General features: G+C 35.1%; 1 long non-coding RNA gene across 1 annotated transcript; it reads right to left on the bottom strand.

The window, feature by feature from the left end:
* Nucleotides 1-6021: 6021 nt before the first annotated feature.
* Nucleotides 6022-6893, bottom strand: LOC149663465 (uncharacterized). The gene is made up of 2 exons (XR_016368560.1): nt 6775-6893; nt 6022-6691 (listed from the first exon to the last, which is right to left on the bottom strand). It is a non-coding gene; the product is annotated as an uncharacterized LOC149663465 (long non-coding RNA).
* Between the last annotated feature and the right edge of the window lie 6646 nt (nt 6894-13539).

The following is a 13539-nucleotide window of genomic DNA, read 5'->3' as shown; positions in this document are numbered from 1 at the left end:
GCTTTCGAAAACTCGCTTTCGGTGTTGAAGGACATGAGAGAATATCACGAGAAACTCTCGGTTTCCAAAGAAGTTGGAAAGGAACGGAAGGCTTCTAAAAAGGCGAAAGAGCCAGAAACCATAATTTCGGAGGCAGAAAGTGAGGACGATGAAAATGCGCTGCAAGGGAAAGAAATTGCTATCGAAACCGAACACGCGATGGCTGATGTGGAAGCTGCCATGGAAATGAATTTCGAGACTGATGTTGACCATGTGGCGTCACTGAACTCGGATCAAAAGAGAATTTGTGATTAGATAATGAATCACTTCTCCCAAGAGAGAGAAAAATCTAGAAACAAGTGCCTTTTTGTGTCGGGACCTGGTGGAACTGGCAAATCGTTTCTTATCGACACTCTCGCCAGCGCTGTAAGGCGACGCTTTCAAAATCCTGCTAGCGTGGCCATTGCCGCGCCAACGGGTTTGGCAGCGTTGAATGTTAATGGCGTAACGTTACACAGATTACTAATGTTGCCGGTAGATCATGGGCGTATCGCCGAATACCATTCACTGAGTTCTGAGAATATAAGCATTATGAAAGAAACTTTGGGTAATTTAAAACTGTTAATTATTGATGAAATTTCTATGGTCTCTTCAGTTTTACTGACTCACGTTCACTTGAGGCTGAACGAATTTTGGGAAATGAACCAACCATTTGGTGGAGTTGTATTTATTCTTGTTTTAGGAGACTTTTTCCAATTGCCTCCGGTTCAAGGAAATCCCGCGTTTATCAAAATCACTTCCGAAGAAGCCAGACTTAGATTCAATTGCATCGGAGGAAGTGATCTTTGGAAGTTTTTTAAATACGATGAACTAACGCAAAATGTTAGACAAGCCAACGACCAAAGTTACGGCGACATTCTAAGCAGAGTTGGAATTGGAAATATTTCCGAAGCTGATGTTGCAACCTTAGGAACTAGATTGGTTGCTGGAGGAAATAACATCGAGGTGGCTATGGAGCTTTTCAGTAAGCTGTCCAATGAAGGGTTTCACCCAATTTGTTTGATGCCTAAATTAGCCATGTGCGTAAAATTCAACTTTGATATGCTGCGAAAAAACGGCCAGAAAGTTGAAGTCATTCCTTGTCAGGATAGACTCGCTGACTATGGCAGAAAAATGAATAAAAACATTCTCAGGAGACTGCAAGGGCTACAAAACGAACCGTCCAAAACAGGCGGTTTGGAGAGCGAGTTAGTTCTTTGCGTTGGCTGCCGAATAATGGTCAGAAGGAATATCAGTTTTGAAAAAGGCGTTGTAAATGGTACGATGGGTTTCGTAACTGGGTTCAAGAAGGACGAACATGGAAACGTTACTGGGATTTTTCTAAGAGTAGATCGCGAACCGAATAACGACGACGCTAACACGAGTCGTTCTCTAAATATCAGTTTCGCAACTACCATTTTTCTCTTCTAAGCGCGCTATATTTTTTTTTACATTAAGTCGCTTATAATTTTTTGCATTAACAATTTCAAACCGTTCCAAAAAAAGTCCACGAGATTTTATAAACTAAATTAATTTAATCTAATATTATACTGTTTTAATTTCAACCCCTGTAGCGAAGATTTTGTGTTTAAATATTATTTATTAATATAACCTTTTCTTTGTATAACTTATCAATAATGTGTACCTGACCCAATCTAATACCACTTACAAAAATTTATTTTAAAGTATTTAATAGCCATATAAACTTATTAATTTGTCCCACTAACTAATATCCTACTATTGTTGGATAATTTGTTTTTATAAAGTTTGAGAATTGTATCAACACGTGCCAGCTGCTAAGCTTCAACAGAAAGATAATTCATCATAGCCTTTACCAGTATAATAAAAGGTTAAAACTACACTGCTAAAAATATGAACATCGTCATTATAAAAAACAACACCACAAGACTTCGATAGACAGATCAAGAAATATAAATATTCAACTTCTATGCCGAAATAACAGACACTTTAGACTGGCGTGTTCGAAGAATGAGAGCGACTTTCGATTAAAAACAGCAAAGATATTCAAAGAAATAACCCTCGTATTTGTTGAGTGAATGTCTATAGAACGTCAAGCTGTACCAAGGCCAAATAATACGTGTCAATTATTTGGTTTCCCTGCATAGTTATATAACGGCTTGGCAAGCCTTGCCTTCAAGTTCATCAACACAATAGAAGTTCATAACAGATATGAATTCGCTAAAAAAAACTTTTTTGAACAAAAGTTGCTTCAACGTTATTAAAATTTAGAACAGCAATGGTTTGTTACTAAAATTTTGTACTTTACTATGTTGGGAGTTTGGGCGCACTCCTGTAAGCCAAGCTTCTGGGCGACAAAGTTTTGAGAGAATAAGGGACTTGTCAGTATGCCTACCCTACAGGAACTGACTACCCCGTGTCCGCAGCTGGTGAAATACCCCAAATCCCCCCTCCTTCACCACCCGATTAAACCTCAAGTACTTCACTCGTTACTCTAAAAAACCCAACTGTGATTAACCGCATAATCACCTTGGACTTCAATTTAAATTTCCATCGAAACGCCTTATGAACGTTATTTTACGGACGTTTGCCAAACAAAACAAGCTCGGTGGAATTAGTAAAATAAAGCTGTCAATTAATGACGTTAAGCAGTAATGCTATCTGAGTTCAAAAGTGATAAATATAAAAAAAATAAAATGGACTGGAGATGTCGCTACCAAACACAAGGCAATTCATTAAATCTCTGAAGTAAATTGCAGATTCTACATTAACAAAACAAAATCACGCGCGATGGAGCTAGTAAAAAAGCTACCGATTAATGACTTTAACCACTAACGCCATCTTGGTTCAATAGTGAAACACGAAGCTCCTCATTAACTGTGAACTAAACTGCAGACTCTACATCAATAAAACAAAACCAAGCGCGATGGAACCAGTAAAAAAAGCTACCATTTAATGACATTAACCACTAACGCCATCTTAGTTCAATAGTATTAAATATAGAAAAAAAAATAAATCAACTGGATTGAAGGTGTCACTAACGAAATACAAGGCGCTTCATTAACTATCTGAGCTAAACTGCAGATTCTACACCAACAAATCACTACCCTTTTTAAAAAGCATCTTTAAGTATATTAGCAGTATTTTAAAAAAATCCCCCTTCCCTTTTTTATACCTAAAATAATTTAACATTAAAACCCATGCTTACTATTTTTCTGGCTATTATATATTCTCAATTTTACAGTCCTAGGATTAAATGTGTATAAATAATTTTTCATCATTGAATTATTCACTCGAGAGATTAACAAAATGATTATTGGTGCTCTAACGTTATTAATGTTGAACTTTTCACACTTTTTAAATCCAACCTTCACGTATGACTGTCTTTGAACATTTTTAATCCCTCTCATGTATTCATAGTGAAACTAACATTTTAGATTCAGTTAAAATTAATTATAGTTATTCATAGCTTTTCCCTGTTAAGGTCTATTTTTTGCCAGTTAGGACGCAATCTCTAATTATTCTCAAAAGCCTTTCTGGTGTCAAAAATTATTTTCCTTATAAAGTTACGAATGAAACCCTTTAAAAATTACTATTAGCTTTAAACGTGAAAAACAAAATTTTTATTTACTGGAAAATAATTATAATGAATACCATAAATAAATAACAACCAGGGAAATATAATTCCAAATTGCGTGCTATAAATAAACGTAGCAATTATCAAACCAAATGTGTTTTTAAAATAATTTAGCACATTCCAATAAAATATAATCATGCGTGTTTTAACTTTTAAAAAAAGTTTAACTTAAATATTCTTAAAGCAATTTATTGTTTTAATGATTTAAAAGTAATTATTGAACAGCCATAACCTTTAAAAATTACAATTTATATTTTTAAAAATAAATAATACTATTAACCCTAACTTTTGTCATCAATAAACTACTGTAACTCTCATTTCACTTTATTTATCAAAGGTAAAATAGTTACCATTATTTTCATAAATACTACTAAATAATTTGTTGATTCTATTATTTCCTATATTCATGGATAAATCTAAGCACAGTTCCATTGCCAGACTCCCATAGTATGGTGGCTAATCATTTTTCATCTATAACAATGGCTTAATCCAATAAAAATTGTACTTAAGGACAGAGCGAAAAATAAAATATGCCAAACTACCACACTATACAGAATAGAAAATCTTTTTAAGACGCGTTATATTTATATATAATTATTATGATATTGCCAGCTTTTCCAAAATACTACAAAACTGTATTTCTTTTCCCCCGAAATATTGCCAAATTATTGCTAGTTGTCTTATTTAATGCCATTTTTAACAAAAAAAATTACTATTTTAGTTTCTTAAATTAGGTTAAAGTTAATCACAAAAGATGGTAATCTATATGTTGAATCTCGTGAAAAGGTTAAGAGAAATATCCGTTCTGAATAAGATCTTGTTGACACAATGACATTGGAAATGGGGTTCAAAATTAGCGTGAAAGCAACTAGTATATTATAAAAAAACGTCTTGGTTTGGACCAAGGCCGAAAAAACAAACGAGATGTGTGAGGTTTATCATTTGACTGAAGTTTCAGATATTGAAATTGTTTTAGTTATTTTTATCCATTTAATCCTTAATCAATATTAAATTCAATCAACTGATTTTACCGTTAATCGATCTATTCCCTCTAAATTAATTGAAAAAAATACATATTTACGCTTTTTCAAGAACAATTACATTTTCCGAAAACATTTTATCATGAAATTAATTATTTTGAAGGGAGTACGAGTTGAGGGATCAATATTGAATATTTGAAATACTGTGTCTAAAAAGACCAAGCGAACTTTGACATAATTCGAAAGGAAAATGTAAATATTTAATAGTGGATGCCAAACCAGGCCGGTGTTGCACGAATTCATACATTTAATTTCGTATATCGAAATGCTACATTTCTAATGTCGCGACTATGAAAGAAAGGTTGCACTGCAATTTCCCTCTTCGTATTTTAGACTTTCTTGGGGGGGGGGGTTAAGTTAAGTGTGACCTTCATCGTTTAACTGGTAATGAATGGAAATGAATATAACAAGCCATTGCTACTGAAACCTATTTCTTTTTATGTAATCTTTACCTATACCTTTGGTTATATTTATATCGATATCATATTTTCCAGTGCTACAGATAGCTACCTACTAATAAAAACTACACAGGATAAACGATGTTGCTTTGTCTTAAGTATACGGCATTCGTTTATTAGCTAGTCTGAACAAAATAAATTTAAATTATCATATTTTTTTTAACATCAGTCTTCTTAGCAACTTACCGATTTAAGTTTTTTTTTATGCAAACTTGAAAATTTGTCAAGCCAGCAACAATTAAAACTATGTCCGTCAAGGTGCTTACACGAAATCCCTTCAAAATAAATAATTTCATGATAAAATGTTTTCGGAAAATGTAATTGTTCTTGAAAAAGCGTAGATATGTAATTTTTTCAATTAATTTAGAGGGAATAGATCGATTAACAGTAAAATCAGTTGATTGAATTTAATATTAATTAAGGATTAAATGGATAAAAATAACTAAAATAATTTCAATATCTGAAACTTCAGTCAAATGATAAACCTCACACATATCGTTTGTTTTTTCGGCCTTGGTCCAAACCAAGACTTTTTTTATAATATCTGTTACTTCAGTCTTAATGTAATTAAATTTTGAATAATTATGTTTGCTTTACCGTCATACATTTGGGGTTGATCTATTTCTAATTGCTTAAAGAAGTACTTAAGTATCGTTAATTACATTTAACTTATATCCAATAACATTGATTTCGATAAGCATATTATGTTGCACTTTATTTATAAAAGAAGCTTAAAAACGACGGTATTTGAAATATGGAAGAAAAATATTTGTTTCGTACACTGTATACATGTACAGTGGTGTCGAGATCAGACCAACAGCTTCCTTTATGTACAACCCCCAATACTGCCAACGGGTGATGTCATACTAAATTATACAGGATGTAAATAAATGTTTAGAATTCATGTTTTATTGTATGCAAGTGACAACGAGTGACAAGGTACAAAAAGAATACTGGAGAATGCAACAAAATATTTTAAAGCACTGTCCTACGATTAGTCTTAGAACGTGGGCCTCAAATTACAACCTCTTAACTAACACCTCATCGTAAATATTCGACGTTTCTACCATTGTGGTTTAGGCACTCTTCCAGACGACTGTCCATGTCTTGCAATAAATTTGCAAGCAGTAAACTCATGACGCATGGTAAGACTAATGGTATTGCCGTCTTACGAAATCCTCGTCCGTTAAGGCTTGATGTAGGGGGGTATGATAATGTCGGTAATGATGCCCTTGTAAACTGGCACAAACAGTAGAATGGCTTAGTGCAACTTCTTGTTCCACCGCTCTACTATTAGCATGAATTGGCTTCAAAACGTGCTACGATGTCAAAATCTCTATCCTCATTACAGACTATACAGTCTATTCTACGTTCACGGACTTGCACTACCGAAATCACGAAGGTGCTCGCCAATGTCGGAAAAGGTGCTTCGCACCGGATGTTGTCGGTGTCGAAACCGTTCGGCATAAAACACTGCCTTTAGTTGAACGTTACTGCGACCTTCATCCAAAATAAACATCCTGTCCAATTTGTCCTGGTTAGAACAGGTTGGCATTTTGCTAGGAAACGAGACTAACTACTGCAATTCTACTACTTAGCTCCTACACTGAAGACCCCGTATATCAAAAGGGACCGGAAGTACCTCAAAGTTGAGTTTTCAAAGATTGCCAGATTGAGCAGGTCATGGGATTTAAAGTGATGAAGGTCGCTTTAACGTTCAACAAGTGACACCGCAGTATGTTTTTGGTGCTCCAATGTCCTCACCCGAAAACCTTTAAATTTCGCGCCTTTTCAATAGCTCTCTTTTCAATATGGGAAAAATGATTTTAAATGACAATTTTTTAAGTGTAAGAATTAAACAGGAAAATGGAGGCTGAGTGAAAGATAAGTGTTGTTTTAATTATAATTTGTTAGTTTAATTATAAGGTAGCCATGAATTTACCAAAAGCATTCGTGTTTTGGGTTAATTTCACATTAATTATACTTGATTAAGTTTAATTTAACGGTTTATCTAGTGTGGATTTAGTTTATAATACAAGTTTCAATGAAATATTAACTTTAATTGCAATTACTCTAAAATATGTATGCGCTTTTGATGTATTTTAATGATAAATTAAATTATTTCGAAAGTGAAATAGGAAACATCTGTGGCTGTGCGAAAAACTTGCGTTGTTTTAATCTTAATTTGAGCGCAGTTCGGGAGAGTCGATTAAGCTTAAAAGTATAATTTATTGGAATTTTTTACCCTAATTGGAACGTTTTGTGCAGTTTAATATTTTTGCCAAAGTCATTATTTTACCCTAAACTTTTGAATTTCGCGCCAATTAATGTACTTTAAACATAGTTGAAATTAACTGAAGTGTGAAATAGAAAACATTGGGATTTACCAACGGATTGGGTAGTTTCAATCTTAATTAAACAGTTTATTTAAAAGTTATTTGAGCTTTTAATCCAAAAAATGAATATTTTTGGTTTAATTTCACGTTAATTATATTTAATTGATTAAAAATTAACGTAGGATTGTGTTTCTGCAGTGTACATTTAGGTTATAAATGACTTTCAATATATACTTAACCTTAATTGCAATTTTCAGTGGGTTTTGAATCTTATTTTACCTTAAACTTTCGAATTTCGCGCCTGTTAATGTACTTTAAAGATAATTTAAATTAAATAAGTATGAGATAGAAAACATGGGGCTATACTAACAGTTGTGCAGTTTTAATCATAATTAAGTATTTTATTTCAAAGTTACTCGAGTTCTCATCCAAATATGTATATTTCATGTTTAAATTCACGTTAATTATACTTAATTAAGTTGAAATTAATGAGGGATTGAGGTTTGGCAGTGTTGATTTAGCTTATAAAATGAGTTTCAAATCACCTTAATTGTAAAGTTAAGAAGAGTTTTCCATTCTTGCCAACACAATGTGTTAAATTTTTATCATACCACGTGCTAAATTTGCGGGAACATAAAGATCATCTATAACATATGTTAATGAATGATGTGATTCTATAGTTTAGCAACTTTGGCTTCAATAACAGTAATTAAATTAAATACCTAAACAATTCATAGAAATTTAGACAAATAAACAAACGGCAATGTGAACTGTGGAGATAGCGAACAACAAAACCCTCCGTTGCTGACGTGGTTACGTTGGAAAAATCTGCGCTGATGTAAACATGGAAATTATTTGACTAACTAAATTACATAACGACACTGTCCTCCTGGATTATTCAGCACCACTGTTACTTATATTTATGAATTAACAAAATCCACTGTTGGTAACAAAAACTGCGCTAACGTACACCACGACTCTTTTAACTGCCGTAGGAGAAACATATCAAACGTTTTGTCATCTTACCAATAGTATTTTGAACTTTTCGATCTTTTCACAGGGTGAAAAGCACTATCTTTATTTCAACACGTTAATAATTTGAATAGGTATGCCATTTTTACATCAAATTGGAAGCGAACACGGTAAATACAGCATAAAAAACCTAGGGTTACCCCGGTTAGGCATGTTTCTGGCATAAAATTGAGCAGACTATACGTATACAGGATTCCAAAACAAATGAGAGCCGGAAATCAGCCTTTTTAATAATCTTCAAAGAAAGAGGAAAGACACTATATGAGACTATAATTACATAGAGTAACTAAAATAGGGTAATGGCAGCCCTCTGCGTTCGACTGTATTAAGCTCTATGGGGAAATAACATGGGGTGCCATTAGTCTATACAACTTAAGCCTTGGCCGTAAAGAACGTCGAAAAGCTTACTTTAAATGATATAAAAACTTCTATTAACTGTAATTATTTACCTGAATTACTTTTCTAGACGAAAATTCGACCTGATAACGACGTATTTCTTATTAAGGGTGCTACAGTTAATTAGAAAATACATATAAAGGTGCTCAAGCTCGGATGAAATACCAAAGTAATTTGTTAGCTACTTAGCTTCCACTGCTAAGAAATTAGGAAAATCAGCAAGAAAGCCAACATTTGCAATATGTCAACGTAACTTGTTAGCACCCACAAACCTAGGCCCTTCTAGATGTCAACGAGAACGAAATGTAGAATTAGGTTTAAGCGTGCTATAAGGTTAGGCTGACTTCTGACCCAAAAGTAATTTTTTGACGTACTATCTTAATTAGTTAAATTAGTTAAATTACAAAAAATAGAATTCATTAATTAAAAATCGAAACAGGTAAGTTTCCCATTTAATAAATGCTTGTTAATTTAGAAGTATTCCGAAAACTAACTTCGCTTTACTTTTTCCGTATGGCCTATGACAATTTCCTCAAAAAAACGAAAATTTTTTAATGCTTTTTCTATGGGACGCTAACCCTAAAAACTGTGAATTTTCCTTTAACATTACGGAAGGGTGTCATGTCATATCTACAAGGGCCTACCGGCCCTGTAGAATTCTGGTCTGGGTTCATCAGAAATAGTCGAACTAAAATCTTTGTCATGACATCACACCCTCGTATATCTACGAATTTCATCAGCTTAAATTAAGACTAAAAATATTGATGTGACGTCCTCTTAGCTACTAACTCTCAGTCTATTTAATCACAAACTATTTCCTTTTCGGCAGCTAGCGGGAATGAGCACTGAAATAAATCAATCACCACCGCATGTACGCAAAATTAATAAAAATTAAGACCGAAGTAACAGATATTAATCAAAACGCGTCTTGGATTTAACCAAGACCTAAAAAGTATCGATAAGAACATGGTTAATCACTTGACTGAAGGATCAGATATTGAAACTTTTTTTTAATTAAATCTTACATACTTAAGAAAGTAATGTTCCATCACCCTATTCCATTGAATAAACTTATTTTACTGGTAGTAAATATTTTCCCTCTCAATAATTTGAAAAATTTACTTATCTCGGGTTTTAGAGCACAATTCCATTCCCCGAAAACATTTTATAACTACATTTATTATCACTTTTAAGAGTTTTCGTGTGGAAAATACCATATAACTACAACATAACAATGACAAAACGATTTAGTCGGAGTCTGCTTTAGCCTCTGCTGCGCCCGATACGAACAAGGAGGATGTATAGTTGTATACCCCCCTTGATAGAAGTACGCCTTGTGTCATTCTCATGCCTTGTCTTTCGCTGGCCTCGTTACCAAGGCAATAGCCCACTCAATTACGCATTAAACTGCTCGAGAATTCTGTGTGAATTACTTTTTAAGGTATTCGTCAGCAAATAGTAATTGTTTTTGAGAGCATTCATCGCCTTGAAATAGGACAACTACGAAATAATTCGACCAAATTGAAGTTTAAATATTCGAACAAATTTTATTTTATAAATATCTTCTACCATTTCAATATCTATAAAACTGTTCTACCAAATGCATACAGAGTGCTACTAGAAGTCTCTGGGGCTACTAGAAATACTACATTTTCTATAGGAAGATTCGCAGCGACAAGTTTATAAATCCCATTTTCCTTTAAAAACCGTTAATACATGTTCCTTGTTCCTGAAGATATACAGACTAAGTAGCGGAGTCGAGCCACAGCGTCCTAGATCACGCGACTCGGTGAACGCAGGCTATATTGCAAAATAACCAAGTCAGAATTTTCAGGCTACGACCGTGCTTAAGTTAGCAATTGCAACAAAGAAAATCAAAAAATTACGAATATCATGGACGCCCCTACTGCTTGCGAACCATAGAAACGCCATGGCATAGAACCGTGTGACCATTGTCTGTCGTACCGCTGCTATAGGCCCATTCTACGTAAAAAAAAGAGATGTCGATCCTCAGTTTCGGGACATACGGGGGGGGGTTTGACCCCTCGCCGTCTCTGCTCTATTTATGATCTTTCCATCGAGCAAGTTTGAAGGCTAAGTTTTACCCCCGTGTCTTTCCCTCTAAGATATGTCAAAGTGGTCTATTACATAATTCAGTTTAACCAAGAGCAAAAATCATAACGTCCCCATTGAATGTGCTGCCATTGTTGAAATTTGCACTAAAATTAACAAAAAGTTTCACTATGGAGCGTACAGGGCATGAACGGGGGGATATGTTAGCAACCTATTAACGACACAATGTCATACACGTACTCTCTTAAAAGTGATAATAAATGTAGTTATAAAATGTTTTCGGGGAATGGAATTGTGCTCGAAAACCCGAGATAAGTAAATTTTTCAAATTATTGAGAGAGAAAATATTTACTACCAGTAAAATAAGTTTATTCAATGGAATATGGTGATGGAACATTACTTTCTTAAGCACGTAAGATTTAATTAAAAAGTTTCAATATCTGATCCTTCAGTCAAGTGATTAACCATGTTCTTATCGATACTTTTTAGGTCTTGGTTAAATCCAAGACGCGTTTTGATTATTTTACTAGGTCTTTATAAACAAGTTGTTTGCGTTTGCTTTTTATAGCTGCGTGGGTAAGATATGGGAACAATGCATGTAGATCTGTATTAATGCAACGGGAACCGAAAAGTTCGACTTCGGCTCTAGCCAACAATAATGTTTGCTCCTCACTCCAACGGTTCGAGGGTGCGACCACATTGTTGCGAAAGTAGATGGTAGGATGGGCACGACGAATGTGCACTTGTAAACCAGCGAATGTTTTGCAGGTCTTCGTTGTCGGGCAATGAGGACAGACAGCGATTGTGGTGGGCGCAGGAGGTTGTGGCAAGCTAGGTCCTGGTAAGCTCTTGCCACGCGATGAATGGGCGGCGACTGCTTGGATGGACCGGAACACACGCGAGCAAAATTGGCAAAGGTATGTAACATCGGCGGAACCGTGTGTATTTAGATGAGAACGCCAAGTCAGATGATCGCGAAACTGATTTGAGCATTTAGGGCAATTAACGGAGTAACTAACTGGATATTTAAATGTAGTAATTATACCCGCCATTCACAGAGCGACAACAGTCATCAAAATGAATTAATCAAGATTGTTAAAATTTACGGGTTTTGGTGGTCACAAAGGACCCCGTATGGCCATTGCCCTTAAAAAAAATATAACAAGAAGCTTATGGGTTGGCACTACTGGAAATTAATTCATAGCTTCCGGGAAAGTAAAATGTTAATCTATCCCTAAAAATTTACTTATCATAAAAAACAATTTGTACAACATTCGCTGAACCGACATTGGACCAAACGGTCAATCCACGAAGCAAACAAAGCTAAGCCTAATGGTCACTCTAAAAAACTCTAACAGCCAAAAATTCGAAAAAAGGTTAGCAATATATATATATTTTTTTTTATGGGTTTTCAAAAAATGACATCACACCATCAGAAAGACGCCTTTCCCCGGAGATGGAGGTTTGGAAGGGGGGGGCCGAAAATTGCCTAAATGTCGCTAGGACCAATAGTTTTCGAGTTATTGGCTTTTGAAGATTCGACCAATGAGATTTTAGGAAAAATTAAATTTAAATTACGTAATGTAGTAAAAGGATTACGCAATGGTCAATAAAAATAAATCCGAACAAGCACGAGAAACAGCGCGAGGAAATAAAAACACGTTTTCAAAAACACTAAGCCTAAAATTCAAATTTTAAAAATAATTAAATGTCCAAAAGTTTGAAGATGCCCATCACTAAAATTAAAATTGCAAACGAACCGTAGATGGTAGAGCCACGCGGAAGATCTCGTTGGATAGACGACAATCCAGGAAATTTGAACTCCGAAAGACATATCACGCGGACATTTGTAACTTGGCGAAGAAGAGATGTTTGAAGGGGAACTAGACGAAAGTGGTGTTCTGGCGAGCAATGTGACAAAAACGTCCACGAAAAGAGGACCACTTGACCGACGAGACCGAAAACACTCAAACACACTTCCCGAAACCTAAACGGACACGAATAACAAAAAAAAACCCGGTCGCGATCGCGATAAAACTCAAATTTAGGTGAAAAACTACGGAGCGCGAAAAAACGTGACTGTTGACTCCCGTACTTAAGAGAGTCATAGTTACTCCCGCCGTTTACCCGCGCTTGGTTGAATTTCTTCACTTTGACATTCAGAGCACTGGGCAGAAATCACATTGCGTTAACACCGATCAACGGCCATCGCAATGCTTTGTTTTAATTAGACAGTCGGATTCCCCTGGTCCGTGCCAGTTCTGAGTTGGCTGTTAGTTGCCGACCGAAACGGTCGCGCCAGGCACGAGACCCAGCACGCCGCGCTGCTGAAATATTCCACGGGAAGGCCCCGACGCTGGTCCGGGCTCAACCAAACCGTTGCCGGTCGGTCTCGCCCAGTTTAAATGGAAAAGTTTCATTTTGACACATTCCTTACCCAAAAATTTTGTATTTGGAGCCTAATAATGTATTATAGTGATAATTTAATTAATTTTAGTGTTAAATAGGAAAACATTTAGGCTGAAAGAACAACTCGCGTAGTTTGATCTTATTTTATTATTTCAGTTAAG

This window comes from Phalangium opilio, unplaced genomic scaffold (assembly GCF_054372755.1).
Source record: "Phalangium opilio isolate 3A_F unplaced genomic scaffold, DU_Popi_V2 ptg000062l_1, whole genome shotgun sequence".
Lineage (NCBI taxonomy): Eukaryota > Metazoa > Arthropoda > Arachnida > Opiliones > Phalangiidae > Phalangium > Phalangium opilio.
This window is presented reverse-complemented; position numbering and strand designations above follow the sequence as displayed.